The sequence below is a fragment of the Arvicanthis niloticus genome, chromosome 5 (assembly GCF_011762505.2).
Source record: "Arvicanthis niloticus isolate mArvNil1 chromosome 5, mArvNil1.pat.X, whole genome shotgun sequence".
Classification (NCBI taxonomy): Eukaryota; Metazoa; Chordata; class Mammalia; order Rodentia; family Muridae; genus Arvicanthis; species Arvicanthis niloticus.
Genome location: NC_047662.1, coordinates 13,524,832 through 13,531,087, shown reverse-complemented (window position 1 = coordinate 13,531,087; position 6,256 = coordinate 13,524,832).

Sequence of the window (6,256 nt, the reverse complement as noted above, 5' to 3'; positions counted from 1 at the left end):
TGTTGGTATGAACTCACTGTGAATTTGTGTGTGTGTGTGTGTGTGTGCCCATGCATGTGTGTGTGGTGGGAAAATGAGGTCATGCGGGCAGCTGGAGCTAACGGTATCCAAACCACTGGAGCCACCAGAGGAGAGACAGACTTAAGGGGAGGGGGGCTGGGGGTAGGAGGCTAGGGAGGATGGGGAGGCTGGGGTATGCCTTAGGGGAGGTCCTAGAGAGGATGGGTTGGGTCTGGAGTGACCAGAGACTCCATAGCCCAGCAGAGTTGTGTCTGCAGGGAAGGAGCTTCACAGACACAGAGGATCCAGAGAAGACACTGTGGTTTCATTTTCTTATGGTTGGTGGCTCTCACCCAGGGGCCTGCTCCAAATGCCAAAAGATGACCCAGCCCAGGAGTGAAGGCTCTGTAGAGAAGACACCAGAGAGGCACTGGTCCCTGCTTCCTCTCCCGTGCAGGGTGACCACCATCCATCGTGACCACGGATCCCAAGAGAACAGACTCTTGGGAGACAGGCTTTAGTGACATAGCTCATTTAATGGGGGCGGGGGGCGAACAAAGGCCATTTAAACCTTTGGGGGTGAGTGGGGGCTCTCGGGGTGATTGTACATCACTGACCAGGGTAATGAAGTCAGCTGATTTGTATGAGGAGGAAGGAATCCCAGGTGCTGATGGACATGACCTTATAAGAGAAAGGAAGCTGGCCACCTGCTACGTAACCTCCTCCTGTGTGGCAAAGGTAGGGTGCTCTTGGCTACCAGCACCAGGACATGCAGGCCCGGGAGACGAGGAGGAGGTGATCCTGCCCTTGCCCATCTCAGGGTGAGGTTTCTGGGATTTGGTTACACCTTAAACCCACTCTTGCTCCAGGCCTGCTCCTCCGGGTCCCATGGCTCCCTGCACCCACACCCCCTTTTTTGTTTTATTTATTTATTTATTTATTTATTGTTTGTTTGTTTGTTTGTTTGTTTGTTTGTTTTTTGTTTGTTTGTTTGTTTTTTGGTTTTTCAAGACAGGGTTTCTCTGTGTAGTTCTGGCTGTCCTGGAACTCACTCTGTATACTAGGCTGGCCTCGAACTCAGAAATCCGCCTGCCTCTACCTCCCAAGTGCTGGGATTAAAGGCGTGTGCCACCACTGCCCCCTTTTTTGTCTTATAAAGGGGAAAATATCAGCACAGTCATCAGCCTCTAGGTTGGGAATGGTTTGGTATTGAACCAGAACCTGATTGACACTGATTCTTATAATGTTACTTATCTGTCCGTTTCAAAATTTGATGAGGCAGAGTGTCAGGGGGAAGGTCCCAAGGGCCAATGCAGAAACCAGGATGGAGAGGAGCCAATCCATGGGGGTGGAGGTAAGGGGGGATCTGAGTACCATGAGGTAAGGGTGCCTCCCTGGAGTTATCAACGCAGATCTTTGAGCTTTCTTCATATTTTCTTCCGCCAGTCCAGATTCACTGACATAGAAGCAACACCCCCCACACACACACACAAGAAAACGCACGCCCCTCACAGTTCAGCAGTCACTAAGTCCCAATGTCTTTGGTTCTGTAGAACACCCTGCCCCCCAGCCAAGCTTGAGAGGTGATCCGTTGCTGGAAAGACTAGCTGGAAAGACTGTTCTCTGTGGTGGGAGCCATGGCCTGGTCAAACTTATCCCGGAAGTGGCCGGCCAGAGCATGTTCAGACAAAGGCTGCTCCAATGGCTCCCGGGGAGACATTGAGACCCAGTCGGATGAGCAGAGGAATGAAGACTTCCCTTTTCTCTCAGCCCCTCCAGATGTAAAGTGAGTTCCTCCGGCTCAGAGAGATAAACTTGGGGAACAATTAATATGGGAGTGGAGAAACCTTGGAAAAGGAGGATTAGCGTGGGAACTGATGACGCTGTTATTGCACCAGACAGGAACAGGAGGGCTAACACTCACTGGCTTGGGGACAGTGATGTCACAGGAACGTGTAGGATGGGACCTCGAAGAGGGCTCTACAAGACAAAGGGCACGGAAAGAGGAATGTTTTGTAACTCGCTAATAGTAGCAGCTGCTGTCTTCGTTAGAGTTTACTGCTGTGAACAGACACCATGACCAAGGCAACTCTTCCAAGGACAACATTTAACTGGGGCTGGCTTACAGGTTCAGAGGTTCAGTTAGCATCAAGGCGGGAGCATGGCAGCATCCAGGAAGTCATGAGGCAGGAGGAGGTGAGAGTTCTACATCTTCATTTGAAGGCTGCTAGCAGAAGACTGACTTCCAGGCAATTGGGACGAGGGTCTGAAAAGCCCACACCCACAGTGACACACCTACTCCAACAAGGCCACACCCACTCCAAAAGGGCCACACCTTCTAATAGTGCCAATCCCTGGACCGAGAATATATAAACGGTAACAGCTGGCAGTGGCGGCTGGGAGAGAGAGATGCAGGAAAAGCATTGAGAGGAGGTACAGTGGGCTGTGAGGAAAAGGAGATCGGCTGGATACTGGATGTGTCGTAGCCAGGAGAGGGTGGCTTGAACCTCCTTTTGATTCTTCTGTTGAAGGATGTTAACAAGTTGGTCAGTGGAGGCAGGGACGAGCTGGCAGGAGATGTGTGCATTTGCCACTGGGTATTTGGCGTAGCTGTTAGGGTAGGGTTTGCACATGACTCCCATTCCCTATGGGTCATCCCAGGGATGGCCAATGGAAAGCTGAGCATGGGAGCACTAAGGTTGGTGAGCATGGTGCCATCGTGGCTGGTGGATTCACTTCCCGAATCTCCAATATCTGCAACCTCCGTATAGGGAGGCCTCACGGAGGTCATCAACCATTGTGTGTTAAGGAAAGCAGAGGAAAGGCTGGGGGCGGCGGAGATAGAGTCGGGTGTAAGGGGATCCCAGTCCTGGTCTGGCATCCTTCAAGTGGGTAATCCTGGGCTCCCATGACTTCTTTGTGTCCCTTGCGGGACACAATGAGTCTCCAGTGGTGGGTACTGGAACAGTGAGGAAGAGGCTGGGTGGCAGCCCAGTTAAAATGAACAATAGCAAAAACAGAATAGAGGGGGCCTGTGGAGGGAACGTGGCCTGGGCGGTGCCCAACCAGTGCCACCTTCCAGGAGAATCTGGTTGTCCCATCTGGGGCCTCCTTTGCCTCCTCAGTCCTTGAGCCACCAGTGAGAAGCTGGCCATCTTCTTGGTCAGAGGGGTGGTGTCAGGCATTTCTGGTGGGACCCAAATAAGTCTGGGCTGCTCCCGAGGAAAGACACAAACAAAGCCTTCTGGTCGCAAAGGAGGTGACTGGGCCCTTCAGCTGCCTATACTTGGTCAGTTAGGTGAAATCCTAGGCGGAGCAAGGCAGGAAGAAGTCCCAAGGGGATGGAGACCTCAAACAGCATACCCAGGGAAGGTGTCTGGTCCCATCAGCTGTCCCTCCCTTGTTCCACCCTCCCCCCACCATCCCAAACTCCCATAACCCAGCTTCCCTCCCCACCTTCCCCCCACACCTCCCTCCCCTCCCACCCACCATCCCCACCTCAAGCAGCACACCTAAGGAACAAGCTTGGCTGGTCCCTTCAGCTGTCGTTCCCACCCCCCCCCCAACATCTCTGCCCCCACCACATGCCCCCTCTCTCCCATTTCCCCACCCGGATCAGGAACCTGCAAGGCTGGAAGGCTACAGGGAGTGGAGACCTCAAGCAGCAAGTGAGACAGGTTTAACTGAGACAGCTGGTTTAATTTGGGGCAAGGGCTAGGTAAACCTTCCAGAGCTGAGTAGGGTCTGTCGGGTGAGTGTAGGTCATTGGCCACGGCCAGGGTCTGAGGACGCCTCATTTGCATGAGGAGGAATTGCAGGTGCTGCTGGACAGGACCATTTAAGCCCAGAGGAAGTTTAACCTGGCTACTGGTTACATGACCTCCTCCAGCGGGACAGAGGTAGGGGGCACAGGGCTTTATGCAGGCTTGGGCAGGGCGGGGACAGTGATCCTACCCCTGCCCATCTCAGGATGAGATTTCCAGAGTTTGGACACTTCTTGACCCTACTCCTGCTCCAGGCCTGCTCCCTCCTGCATTATGGCTCCCTGGCCTCATAAGACAAGGGTTGGGGGTGGGGAGAGGTGGGGTATGGGGTGGTGCAGGGTTGGGGAGGGCGAGGGAGTGGGGAGCAGAAAGAGATGTCAGATGCAGCAGTAAGAAACCGAGAGGGCTGGTGAGATGGCTAAGCAGGGGGTGTTGACTGCTGCCAAGCCTCAGGACCTGCCTGAGAGGGGACTCTCTTAATGTGTCCTCTAACCTCTACCTGTGCCTGCATGTGTGTGCATCACACAGACGCACACAAACATGGACACAAATAAAATAAATAAATGTATTTTTTAAGAATGTAAAAACACGTAAATAAATAAATAAATAAAGTGACCGGAGCCAGGCTTAGCTGGTCCGACACAGGCAGAACTGGGCCAGGGACAGGCTGTCCACTACTCTTTGGCCACATCCCAGCCACTGTTCCTCCCTTTCTCCCTCCTTCCTTCCCTCCCTCCCTCTCTCCCTCCCTCCCTCCCTCCCTCCTTTCTCCCTCCCTCCCTCCTTTCTTTCCTTTTCTCCCTCCCTCCCTCCCTCCCTCCCTCCCTCCCTCCCTCCCTCCTTTCTTTCTTTCTTTCTTTCTTTCCCTCAGACAAGCGGAATGAACCCCAGGTCTGCCTTGAACTTGCTATACACCCCCCAAGATGACTTTCAGCTCCTGATCATCCTGCTTCCACTTTCCAAATGCTGAGATCACAAATGTTCCTGGCCATACCACCCCACCTCTTGCCAGCCCTGCTTTAACCCTGCAGTCAGCTCCTGGGCGTGGCTTCATGGTGCCTCTGGGCGTGGCTTCATGGTGCCTCTGGGCGTGGCTTCATGGTGCCTCTGGGCGTGGCTTCATGGTGCCTCTGCACTTCAGTATGCCCTCTATGATCTCTTCTTTTCTTGCTAAGCAGAAAAGTTTCAACTACAGGAAGCCCTGCTTCCTCAGAGGGAATGTTTGGCTCTGTGTAGAGGCTTTTCCTCACAACTGGGGCTGAGGTGGCGCTCCCTCTGTGTTCTTACTAAACCTGGAGATCTGCAGCCGCTGAAACTCAAGCAGTAAAGACTGACTCAGTAAGCCAGGCAGAGGCAGAGGCAGGCAGATCTCTTGAGTTCCAGGCCAGCCTGGTCTACAGAGCGCATTGCAGGACAGACAGGACTATACAGAGAAACCAAAAATAATTTACACGGACACCACACACACACACACACACACACACCATAACACACACACACGCCACTCACACATATAACAGACACATACAGAAGCCACAAACCACGCTTACATACACAGATACACAGATACACAGATACACAGATACACACACACACACACACGCCATCTCTCAGACAACAATATTTACCTTTTAAAGATGCCCAGCCAGTGCTGTAGCTGAGAGAGGGTGTAGAACACCTGTCTAGCCCATGTGAGACCCCAATCTACTTTCTTTCTCTAGGATTTTTCTAGTCTAGCCCGTTCCTCCCTCCCATGAAGGGTCTACAGTGTTTCTTCCTTCCTGTGGCCAACCAGGAAGCCTAAAACCAAAGGGCCTGGTCAGAGCAGTGACATCTGTGAGCCAGACAGATTCCTTGACAGGAGAGGAACTCCATGATGTTTGGGTACTTGGCCCATGCGTCGTGAAGCAGTGAGCAAGAGAAGCCACCTTGCGCCACTCTGGTGTGTTAGAGGCTCAGTGAATGCAGCTTTTAACTCCAGCAAATGTGTGAAGAACCGTGGGATGGGTGGGATGGGTGGGATGGGTGGAAGTGAGGCCTACAGCATGCGACATTCACAAGCCCGAGCTTCCCAAGGCCACTCGTGCTGTCTCAGAACCTGCTTCGGTCTGCGGCGTTCAGCGTTGTTTGCTTTGGGTCCTGGGTGTTGTACCTGGGGCTTAGCTCAGGCTAGACTGCAACTACATCCCCAACCTCCTTTTCACTTTTTGTTTAGGCAAGTGTCTCATAAAGTTGCCAGGCTAGCCTTGAACTCTATAGCCCTGGAAGGTTTGAAGTGTCAAGGTTCCAGACTCCTCAGTATCTGTGCTTAGAGACTAGTGTCACCAAGCCAGGCTGCTCTTGTTCAGTGGTTTAGTGTGCGTGTGTGTGTGTGTGTGTGTGTGCATGTCTGTGTGTGTGTGTGTGTCTGTGTATGTGAGTTTGGGTCTCTGTGTGTGAGTAGTGTGTGTGTGTGAATATGTGTGTGTATGTAAGTTTGGGTTTGTGTGTGA